General features: G+C 48.5%; 1 pseudogene; it reads left to right on the top strand.

Moving 5' to 3' along the window:
* Nucleotides 1-9,328: 9,328 nt before the first annotated feature.
* Nucleotides 9,329-12,264, top strand: part of LOC137348838 (zinc finger protein 271-like) — a 105,846-nt pseudogene continuing 102,910 nt past the window's right edge.

The following is a 12,264-nucleotide window of genomic DNA, read 5'->3' as shown; positions in this document are numbered from 1 at the left end:
GCCATTCAGCCCTCCAAGCCTGCGCCGATCTTGATGCCTGCCTAAACTAAAACCTTCTGCACTTCCGGGGCCCATATCCCTCTATTCCCGAAAATAAAAGCAAAATACTGTGGATGCTGGAAATCTGAAATAAAAACAAGAACTGCTGGAACAGCTCAGCAGGTCTGGCAGCATCTGTGAAAAGAGAAGCAGAGTTAACGTTTCGGGTCAGTGACCCTAAGGTTCCGAAGAAGGGTCACTGACCAGAAATGTTCACTCTGCTTCTCCTTTCACAGATGCTGCCAGACCTGCTGAGTGGTTGCAGCATTTCTTGTTTTTATTCCCTCTATTCCCTTCCTATTCATATATTTGTCAAGATTAAAGAAGGTAACAGACAATCTCAGAATTACTCATTTCCAGCCACCCTGACATCCACTCCCTGAGATTGTATTTTTATTCTTTCATGGGATGTGGGCATCGCTGGCAAGGCCAGCCTTTGCTGCCCATCCCTAATTGCCCCTAACAACTGAGTGGCTTGCTCGGCCATTTCAGAGGGCAGTTAAGAGCCAACCACATTGCTGTGGGTCTGGAGTCACATGTATTCCAGACCTGGTAAGGACATTAGTGAACCAGATGGGTTTTTACGACAATCGATGATAGTTTCGCGGCACTATTTCTGCGACTAGATTTCTTAATTCCAGATTTTTTCTATTAATTAATTGAACTTATTAATTAATTGAATTCAAATGCCACCAGCTGCCGTGGTGGAATTTGAACCTGTCTCCCCAGGGCATTGGCCTGGGCCACTGGATTACTTGTTCAGTGACATTATCACCATGCCATTGTTTTGCCCCAGAAGGCATAAAATGTAGGCTGACTATTGAAAAGGACAAAGAACAATCCAGAGAAACAGTAATTAACTGGGGGAAAGACAACTTCAATGGCGTAAGAATGGAGCTGGCTGAATAAGTGAGATTCAAAAGTTGCCAGGAAACCTGAAAGCTGAACAATGCGTTACCTTCAAAAAAAAATACAGTTCGGGCACAGTTAACATATGTTCCCTCGAAGTGGAAACGTAAGGCAAATAAATCCAGAGCTCCCTGGATTATAAAAGAGGTAGAGATTACGATCAAGAAAAAGTGTGCTGTTTTCCTTGAAGAGAAGGCTGAGAGGTGATTTGATCGAGGTATTCAAAATCATGAGAGGTCTGGAAAGAGAATCATACCTGACAGACAATGTCCCAGACACTGACATCACCATCCCTAGGTGTCCCACCAGCAGGACAGACCCAGCAGAGGTGACGGCACAGTGTTATACAGTCAGGAGGGAGTTGCCCGAGACGTCCTCAACATGGGCTCCGGACCCCATGATGTCTCATGGCAGCAGGTCAAACAGAGCAGATGGAGAGAAACTGTTCCCACTGGTGAAAGGATGGAGGACGAGAGGGAACAGATTGAAAGTAATTGGGAAGAGAAACAAAAATAACATGAGGAAAAACTTTTCCAGCCAGCGAGTGGTTAATGTGTGGAATGCACTGTCTGAGAGTGTGGTGGAGGCAGGTTTAATTGAAACATTTCAAAGGGAATGAGACAGTTTTATGAAAAGGAACTAATGGAGCTGCGGGCTGACAGGTCCCGGATGCTGATGGATTCATCCTCGGGCTTTCAAAGAGAAGCAAATGAGGGAGGAACTGCGCAGAATCTGTCCTCCTGCCCCGCCCCCTTTTCCTATTGGTCCGGAGCTGCCGTTAATCACCCAGACATTGTGAGGTCAGAGGTTAAGTCCCGGGTGCGCAGGCGCATTGCGGACCAGTGTTTGAAGGCGGCGGAGAGAGGCTTCTGCAGCCGGGAAGTGGCGGCTGGTGGGCGGGGAGGCTTCAGAAACACCCGGTGTAGGCCTCAACACCCCCAATAACAAACTCCCGGTCCTGTGTTTGCACCAAGCGGGCGGCAGCTGCGGGAAACTGAGCTCAGTTATAAAGGGGCCTGGGGGAGGGGAGGGAGGGAGGAACCATTTGGGACACAGCACAGGGCAGGAGGTCCCCCCTCCCCCACTCCCTGGTTCCACAAAGACTCCCCTTGGACTGGGCCACACCTGGGCAGGGCTGGCTCAAGGTGCAGGAAGCTGATAGGCTGAGCTGTGGACTGGGAGGAGTGGGGGGTTTGACTGACAGGCCTGGGGAGGGGGATATCAGGGCAGGTACACACACTGCTCCCCCTTTTCCTCCTGGGATCTTTTACTGGAGTTGTGTTGCTGAGTGTTTCTAAACTCTGTCTCCCTATCCCGGTAATGTCGGTGGATTGTAGGTTGTTGTGAGTGTTGGACTATATTGTCTCTCCTCATTTTTCCTCCCTCTCCCACTCCGAGTTCCAGGCTGCAGGCACCAGCTGTTTGATGTGCCTGAAACATTCAATATGTTTCTCTCTTCACAGAGACCTGCTGAGTATTTCCAGCATTTTCTCCTTTTATTTCAGATTTCCAGCATCTGCAGGACTTTGCTTTTGTTTTATTGCACGAGTTGCTCACAAAATCAAAGGCAGTGAAGGTGCTCGAGCTGGACGGAAGCAGTCGTGTCAGATCCTCAGTGGGTGAGAAATCGCCGAGTGCAGGGGAGGAATGAAGCTGGTGGATGTGCAGGGAGGCTTCAGAAATATCCGGTGTAGGCCTCAACACCCCCAATAAGAAGCTCCCAGTCCCGCATTCCAAGGAGAACAATCCCAGCTTCTCCAACCTAACCTTGTAGCTAAATTCCCTCATCCCTGGAACCATTCTGGTAAATCTCCTCTACACCCTCTCAAGGACCTTCCCATCCTTCCTAAAGTGTGGTGATCAGAACTGGATGAACCAGAGTTTTATAAAAGTTCCCCTTAACTTCCCTGCTTTTGCACTCAATACCTCTATTTATCAAGCCCAAAATCCCATATTATTTGCTAACTGTTCTCAATATGTCCTGCCACCTTCAATGATCTATACATATAAACCCCCAGGTCCCTCTGTCCCTGCACGCTCTTCAGATCTGTGCCATTAAGCATTTATTGCCTCTCTCTATCCCTTCTGACAACCTGGAAATTTTCAGGATGTTACATCTGATAGTATAGATCAGGAGTGTCCAGCCTTTATGCATTAGGGGCAACATTCGAAATGTTGTCCTGCATAGGGGGCCGGAGGTGAGCAACTTTCGGAAAGGTAAAGGTATTAGAAATTTATTTTACTGTTCATCAAAATAACAATAATGTGCATTTTTGTGAATAAGCTTTAAATGAGGAAACTAATGTATTAACTTACTTTCCCAACACTATGCTGAACACTGATTTAGTGAGTTACCTGGCATGGTTTTTGCTTGCAGTAGCAGACATTGTCTGCCTGCACACTTGATGTAGCGATGCAGAGAATTCCAGATAGATTCCATTTGTGAGGAGAGATCTTGATCTCGCACTCTCCCTGTCTCCTGCTCTCTCTACTTTATTTAGAGATACAGCACTGAAACGGGCCCTTTGGCCCACCGAGTCTGTGCCAAGCAACAACCACCCATTTACACTAACCCTACAGTAACCCCATATTCCCTACCACCTACCAACACCAGCGGCAATTTACAATGGCCAGCTTACCTATCAACCTGCAAGTCTTTTTCTGTGGGCGGAAACCGGAGCACCCAGAGAACACCCACGCGGTCACAGGGAGAACTTGCAAACTCTGCAAAGGCAGTACCCAGAATCGAAGCCAGGACCCTGGAGCTGTGAGGCTGCAGTGCTAACCACTGCGTCTCTCTCTCGCTCTCTCTCTCTCTCTCTCTCTCCCCCGTTCTCTCTCTCTCTCTTTCCCCCCCCACCACTCTCTCTCTCTTCCCCATCCCCCCGCGCTTTCTCTCTCTCCCGCTCTCTCTCTCCCTCTCCCTCTCCCGCTCTCTCTCCCTCTCCCGCTCTCTCTCCCTCTCCCGCTCTCTCTCCCGCTCTCTCTCCCTCTCCCGCACCCGCTCCCTCTCCCGCTCCCTCTCCCTCTCCCTCTCCCTCCCCCGCCCTCTCTCCCTCTCCCTCCCTCCCCCGCTCTCTCTCTCTCGCTCCATGTCTGCCGGCCTCTGTCTCTCTGCTCCGCTCCCAGGGCCTGGTCACCCTGGCACCCTGCTCCCAGGGCCCGGTCACCCCAGCAGCCTGCTCCCAGGGCCTGGTTACCACTGCACCTTGCTGCTGGGCCTGCACCTCCTCAGATGGTGATGAAGAGCCTGAGGCCCAGGCTGAGTACATACGCAGGCAGAGCCAGTGCTTGGCCTGGGTCCTGAGCTCACGTCCAGGAAGGCTGCACTGGATATGGAGTTTGGGCGGGAAGTGCCAGCAGAGAAGCAGCTCAGCCCGCGCACCGCCATCTCACTAAAGGAGCCAAAATATCAGGTACGGAAGCTTGTCTGTCATCTTGGTAAAGGAGGACGTGTGCAGTGATGTGTCTCCGCCATGTTGGTAAAGGAGCTGTAACCATTGTCAGGTGCGATGGATACCATTGACAGTCTGGATTCTGGCCCATGGGCTGGATGTTCTGGAGTGTCGAACTAGGAGGCGTAGAGTAAAAGTTAGAGCCAGACCTTTCAGGAGTGAAGTTAGGAAACATTTCTACACACAAAAGGTGGTAGAAATTTGAAACTCTCTTCCACAAACAGCACTTGATGCGAGATCAATGTTAATGTTAAATCTGACATTGATAGATCTTTGTTAACCAAAGGTATTAATGGAAATGGGACAAAGTCGGGTATATAGAGTTAGATCACAGATCAACCATGATCTCATTTCCTGGTGGAACAGGCTCGAGGGGCTAAATGGCCAACTCCTAGAATCATAGAAATTTACAGCACAGAAGGAGGCCATTCAACCCTTTGTGCTTGTGCTGGCCCTTTGAAAGAGCAGTTGTGCTTAGTCCCACACACCCACTTGGTGTTTGTAAGCCTGTAAGTTCCTCATTCTCAAATACCTGTCAACTCCCTTTTAAAATGACTGATAGAATCAGGTTCAACCACCTTTTTCAGGTGGAGCGTTCCAGATCCTGACAACTGTCTGTTATTACAGAAACTGCTGAACTCAATGTTGAGTCCGGAAGGTTGTCAAGTCCTGTTCCTCGAGCTCCCATTGAGCTTCATTGGAACAGGGCAGGAGGCTGAGGACAGAGAGGTCAGAGTGGGAGTGGGACGGAGAATTAAAATGGGAAGTGACTGGAAACTCAGGAACACGCTTGCAGACTGAATGGAGATGTTTCTCAAAGTGATCACCCTATCTGTGTTTGGTCTTCCCAATGTAGAACAGATCTCATTGTGAGCAGTGAATATAATATACAAAATTGCCAAAAGTACAAGTAAATCACTGTTTGGTTTCATCCCACAAAACCCTGAGAATAGCCCAAAGGGAGCTACTTTATTTGAAGAGTAAAAGTTACAAAGTAAAGCAAATCAGTTTCTGGAATATTAAACTCCACCCCAGCTATAAAGAATATTAACACAGCAGATATAAACCCCACTGTCAGAATGAATATGGTTCAGTCCTGGATGTGATTAACAGCAGCAATAATTACAGAATGCAACAGCTACAGTCACTTGTGAACTCACTGGTGTCTCAGCATTTTGGATATCGATTAAATTCCTTCCCACAGATGGAGCAGGTGAACGGCCTCTCGTTATATTATTATAATATAATACTATCTTTAATATCATCTAATAAGATATTCTTTCTTACAGTTCAGTGGGATGTAAACAGTGACCCCAGCACCTTCAGGAGAGATGGTGTGAAAGCCCCTGTGTGCAGAGTGAGCATCAAATCAATGTGTGTAAATCCTCTCCTAATCCCCTGTAAAAGGAGGTAATAAAAGTCATCACTGTCAGTACAGGATAGAAATTCAGAACAGACAATTCGAGATCCTATGGAACATTTTATTCCTCTCTTGTTTCCCCAAAGCTGTAAATCGCAGTCCCACACACTCTCCCTCCTCCCTGTGCTGAAATCCAAACCCATGACACCATCTGCACCATTTCTTTCCTCAAATAAAAGCAAAATACTGCGGATGCTGGAAATCTGAAACAAAAACAAGAAATGCTGGATTCACTCAGCAGGTCTGGCAGCATCTGTGGAAAGAGAAGCAGAGTTAACGTTTCGGGTCAGTGACCCTTCTTCGGAACTGACAAATATTAGAAAAGTCACAGATTATAAACAAGTGAGGTGGGGGTTGGGCAAGAGATAACAAAGGAGAAGGTGCAGATTGGACCAGGCCACATAGCTGACCAAAAGGTCACGGAGCAAAGGCAAACAATATGTTAATGGTGTGTTGAAAGACAAAGCATTAGTACAGATTAGGTGTGAATATACTGAATATTGAACATCAGCAAGTGCAAACCTGAAGAAAAACAACCTGAAAAAAACAGTGGGTAAGCAAACTGAACAAACTAAGATGAAATGAAATAAATGCAAAAAAAGATTGTAAAAAATGTAAAAAGGAATGCAAAAAAAAAAAGGAAGAAATAATAACTAAAAATGAAAGTAAAGTGGGGGGCTGTCATGTTCTGAAATTATTGAACTCAATGTTCAGTCCGGCAGGCTGTAGTGTGCCTAATCGGTCGATGAGATGCTGTTCCTCGAGCTTGCGTTGATGTTCACTGGAACACTGCAGCAATCCCAGGACAGAGATGTGAGCATGAGAGCAGGGGGGAGTGTTGAAATGGCAAGCAACCGGAAGCTCAGGGTCCTGCTTGCGGACTGAGCGGAGATGTTCCGCAAAGCGGTCACCCAGTCTGCGCTTGGTCTCCCCAATGTAGAGGAGACCACACTGTGAGCAGCGAATACAGTATACTACATTGAAAGAAGTACAAGTAAATCGCTGCTTCACCTGAAAGGAGTGTTTGGGGCCTGGGATAGTGAGGAGAGAGGAGGTAAATGGGCAGGTATTACACCTCCTGCGATTGCAAGGGAAGGTGCCCTGGGACGGGGGCGAGGTGGTGGGGGTAATGGAGGAGTGGACCAGGGTGTCGCGGAGGGAACGATCCCTTCGGAATGCTGACAGGGGAAGGGAGGGGAAGATGCGACTGGTAGTGGCATCACGCTGGAGGTGGCGAAAATGGCGGAGGATGATCCTTTGGATATGGAGGCTGGTGGGATGAAAAGTGAGGACAAGGGGAACCCTGTCACGGTTCTGGGAGGGAGGGGAAGGGGTGAGGGTAGAGGTGCGGGGAATGGGTCGGACACGGTTGAGGGCCCTGTCAACCACAGTGCGGGGAAATCCTCGGTTGAGGAAAAAGGAGGTCATATCAGAAGCACCGTCATGGAAGGTAGCATCATCAGAGCAGATGCGTCGGAGACGGAGAAACTGGGAGAATGGAATGGAGTCCTTACAGGAGGTAGGGTGTGAGGAAGTGTAGTCGAGGTAGCTGTGGGAGTCAGTGGGCTTATAATGGATATTGGTAGACAACCTATCCCCAGAGATGGAGACAGAGAAGTCAAGGAAGGGAAGTGTCAGAGATGGACCATGTAAAGGTGAGAGAAGGGTGGAAATTGGAAGCAAAGTTGATAAAGTTTTCTAGTTCGGGGCGGGAGCAGGAAACGGCACCGATACAGTCATCAATGTACTGGAAAAAGAGTTGGGGGAGGGGGCCTGAGTAGGACTGGAACAAAGAATGCTCGACATATCCCTCAAAAAGACAGGCATAACTAGGCCCCATGCGGGTACCCACAGCGACACCTTTTACTTGAAGGAAATGCATGGAGTTGAAGGAGAAGTTGTTCAATGTGAGAACAAGTTCAGCCAGGCGGAGGAGGGTGTTGGTGGATGGGGACTGGTTGGGCCTCTGTTCCAGGAAGAAGCGGAGAGCCCTCAAACCATCCTGGTGGGGGATGGAGGTGTAGAGCGATTGGACGTCCATAGTGAAGAGGAGGCGGTTGGGACCAGGAAACTGGAAATTGTCAAAATGACGTAGGGCGTCAGAAGAGTCACGGATGTAGGTGGGAAGAGACTGGACCAGCGGAGAAAAGATAGAGTCTAGATAGGAAGAAATAAGTTCAGTTGGGCAGGAGCAGGCTGACACGATGGGTCTGCCGGGACAGTCCCGTTTGTGGATTTTGGGAAGGAGGTAGAAGCGGGCTGTCCTGGGTTGCGGGACTATGAGGTTGGAAGCTGTAGAGGGAAGATCTCCAGAGGAGATGAGGTCAGTGACAGTCCTTTGGACGGTGGCTTGATGTTCGGTGGTGGGGTCATGGTCCAGAGGGAGGTAGGAAGAGGTGTCTGTGAGTTGGCGTTGAGCTTCTGCAAGGTAGAGGTCGGTACGCCATACAACAACAGCACCACCCTTGTCTGCAGGTTTGATGACCATGTCGGGGTTAGACCTGAGAGAACGGAGTGCCTCAAGTTCAGAGGGGGACAGGTTAGAGTGAGTGAGGGGGGCAGAGAAATTGAGACGACCAATGTCTCGCCGACAGTTTTCAATGAAGAGATCAAGAGCGGGTAAGAGGCCAGGGTGAGGGGTCCAGGTAGAGGGAGAATGCTGGAGGCGGGTGAATGGGTCTGCTGGTCGCGGGGAGGACTCCTGGTCGAAGAAGTGAGCCCGGAGGCGACGGAAGAAGAGCTCAACGTCATGCCGAGCGCGAAATTCATTGAGGTGGGGGCGTAAGGGGATAAAACTGAGACCTTTGCTGAGTACAGAACGCTCAGCATCAGAGAGGGGGAGGTCAGAGGGCATAGTGAATACACGGCAAGGGGTCAGATCAGAAGGGGTGGGGTCAGAGGGAAGTGAAGCGGAAGGAGGATCTGGAGGGGCATTAGTCCCCATCAGCTGCTGGAGCTTGCGTTCCTTAACACCTGAAAGGAAGAAAAAAAGTTTTTTGTTAATGCGTCGGATGAGACGTAAGATGAGATGAAACTGCGGAGTAGAACAGATTTGAGATAAGGTGAGACGGTGCTGCTGGAGAGAGAGGTCCAGTGTGTGCATATGGCGGCGCATAGCACTGAGTGTGGATCTCAGGATGCGTCCATTTCTTTCCTCCTCTGCCAGTTTTCTCCCTCCCTCTACTGTGGCTGGGTTCAGTTCTCCAGCCCCTGTGTGCAGAGTGAGAATGAAATTAATGAGTCAATGATTTTCTGTCCTGGTCACTGGGACCCTGAAGCCCCGCCCACTCTCTGTTCTGGTCCCACAAATTACCAGATTCATTCAGCTCAATTTCACAACTTGTCTTTGTGTTTTTGTGGGTTCTCTCTCACTCCCTTTTTCCTGTTGTAACTTCATGTTACAGGATATTAGAAAGGGAGGATTTGCGGAAGGAAACTCAAACATCACCTCAAGATGTGACAGTCACTCGATTCATCAGGATCTGAATATCATCGGCCTTTGATCATGGAAGCAAAAAGTGTGGAGAAACCGTACATGTGTTCTGTGTGTGGACGAGGCTTCAGCCGATCAGCTGGCCTGTCGGTACACAAGTGTAGTCAGACTGGGGAGAAGCTGTGGAAATGTGGAGACCGTGAGAAAGAATTAAATTACACGTCTGAGCTGGAAACTCATCGACACAGTCAAACTGAGAAGAGGCCGTTCATCTGCACTGAGTGTGGGAAGGGATTCACTCATTCATCCTCCCGACTCGCACACCAGCGAGTTCATACTGGGGAGAGGCCATTTACCTGCACTGAGTGTGGGAAGGGATTCATTCATTCATCCTCCCTACTCACACACAAGCGAGTTCACACTGGGGAGAGGCCATTTACCTGCACTGAGTGTGGTAAGGGATTCATTCGTTCATCTGCCCTACTAAAACACCAGCGAGTTCACACTGGGGAGAGGCCGTTCACCTGCACTGAGTGTGGGAAGAGATTCTCTCTGTCATGGAACCTGCTGGCACATCAACGAATTCACACTGGGGAGAGGCCATTCACCTGCTCTGATTGTGGGGAGGGTTTTACTCATTCATCCACCCTGCTGATACACCAGCGAGTTCACACTGGGGAGAGGCCGTTCACCTGCTCTGAGTGTGGGAAGGGATTTACTCAGTCATCCACCCTGCTGATGCACCAGCGAGTTCACACTGGGGAGAGGCCGTTCACCTGCACAGAATGTGGGAAGGGATTCACTCAGTCATCCACCCTGCTGATGCACCAGCGAATTCACACTGGGGAGAGGCCGTTCACCTGTACTGAGTGTGGGAAGGGATTCATTCATTCATCCGCCCTACTCAAACACGAGCGAGTTCACACTGGGGAGAGGCCATTTACCTGCACTGAGTGTGGTAAGGGATTCATTCTTTCATCCGCCCTACTGATGCACCAGCGAGTTCACACTGGGGAGAGGCCATTCACCTGCTCTGAGTGTGGGAAGAGATTCTCTGTGTCATGGAACCTGCTGGCACATCAACGAATTCACACTGGGGAGAGGCCATTCACCTGCTCTGATTGTGAGGAGGGTTTTACTCATTCATCCACCCTGCTGGTACACCAGCGAGTTCACACTGGGGAGAGGCCATTCACCTGCTCTGAGTGTGGGAAGGGATTCACTACTTCATCCAAGCTGGTGAAACACCAGCGAGTTCACACTGGTGAGAGGCCATTCACCTGCTCTGAGTGTGGGAAGGGATTTGCTAATTCATCCGCTCAGCTGAGGCACCAGCGAGTTCACACTGGGGAGAGGCCATTCACCTGCTCCGTGTGTCGGAAGAGATTTACTCAGTCATCCCACCTGGTGACACACCAGCGAGTTCACAGATAATTACAGGGGTTGGATTCTGCTGTTGCTGCTGTTCATCACATCCAGATTGAACCATGTTCATTCTGACAGTTGGGGTTTATTTCTGATGTCAGTTGCTCCTCTTGGACTGAGCGTCTGGCCCACAGCATCTCTCATTCATGTGTGAACAGACCATCATGTCTTCAAACCTCATTTTCAATTTAAATCCACTCAGTCAATGTACTGAACAAAAGATGAACAATAAACAGATCACAGGCCAATCCTGTAACTCTATATTGACAGGAGAAAGTCTGTTCTTCAGCTCAAAAATGAGGCTGTTTAAGCTCTGTATGTTTCTAAGCACTCGTAGACTGGAGCTGTTGGATCGACAGGCTGTTCACAACTGTTAACATGCCAGATAGTGAAGGAATTACTCTTCAAGTAAACTCACCAATTTATTAGCTCAGACTCCGGTCCCTGCTGTAATTAATACTCAGCATCCATTAGTGTTGATTTACAGTCAATCACTGAATTGTCTGGTTAATCTTTGTTACTTGTTTTGTGAAATACTCTCCCTATTAGTGCTGAACTGCTGGATAACTCTGATTACATTTAAATGTGTTTATACATGTTTATAAAGTGTCTGTGTGTCCAGATTTAACTAAGTTGTGATTTGTAACCAATAAATGATGTTTCGGGTATGACTTGTCATCTGGTTTCTTGGTGATTTGTCGAGAAAGATTTAATTCACTCACTCGGCAGCTCGAGAGGAACCAGACTGAGGTTTAATGAACATAAGAAATAGGAGCTGGAGGAGGCCATTTGGCCCTTCGAGCCTGCTCTGCCATTCACCCAGATCATGGCTGATCATCTCAACTCCACCTTCCCGCACTATCCCCATATCCCTTAATTCCCTTTGTACCCAAAAATCTATCAATCTCTGTCTTAAATATACTCAATGACTGAGCATCCACTGCTCCCTGGGGAAGACAATTCCAAAGATTCACAACCCTTTCAATGAAGAAATTTCTCCTCATTTCAGTCCTAAATGGCTGATCCCTTATCCTGAGACAGTGACCCGGTGTTCTAGATTGCCCAGACAGGGGAAACATGTTCTCAGCATCGACCCGGTCAAGTCCCTTAACAATTTATGTCTCAGTCAGATCACATCTTATTCTTCTAAACCTCAGGGAATATAGACCTAGTTTACTCAACCTCTCCTCATAGGAGGAGATGGAGCAGAGTGGGGGTGCTGTACAATAGTGGTTATGTTATTGAACTAGTAATCCAGAGGCCTGGACTAATGATGCCAAGACATGAATTCAAATCCCACCATTGCAATTCAGGGATTTAAACTCAATTAATTAAATCTGGGATTTGAAAAAGTGAGGATCAGTATTGGTGACCATGAAACTACGGATTGTCCTAAAAACCCACCTGGTTCACTAATTTCCTTCAGGGAAGGAAATTTGCCGTCCTTACCTGATCTGTCCTCCAGATGCACAGAAATGTGGTTGACTCTTAACTACACTATGAAATGGCCCAGCAAGACACTCAGTTATATTCAAGGAGGTAGCTCACCACCACCTTCTCGGGCAATTAGGGATGGGCAATAA

The sequence above is a fragment of the Heterodontus francisci genome, chromosome 34 (genome assembly GCF_036365525.1).
Source record: "Heterodontus francisci isolate sHetFra1 chromosome 34, sHetFra1.hap1, whole genome shotgun sequence".
Lineage (NCBI taxonomy): Eukaryota > Metazoa > Chordata > Chondrichthyes > Heterodontiformes > Heterodontidae > Heterodontus > Heterodontus francisci.
Note: the sequence above shows the minus strand (reverse complement) of the source record. Positions and strands in the feature narration are given on the sequence as shown.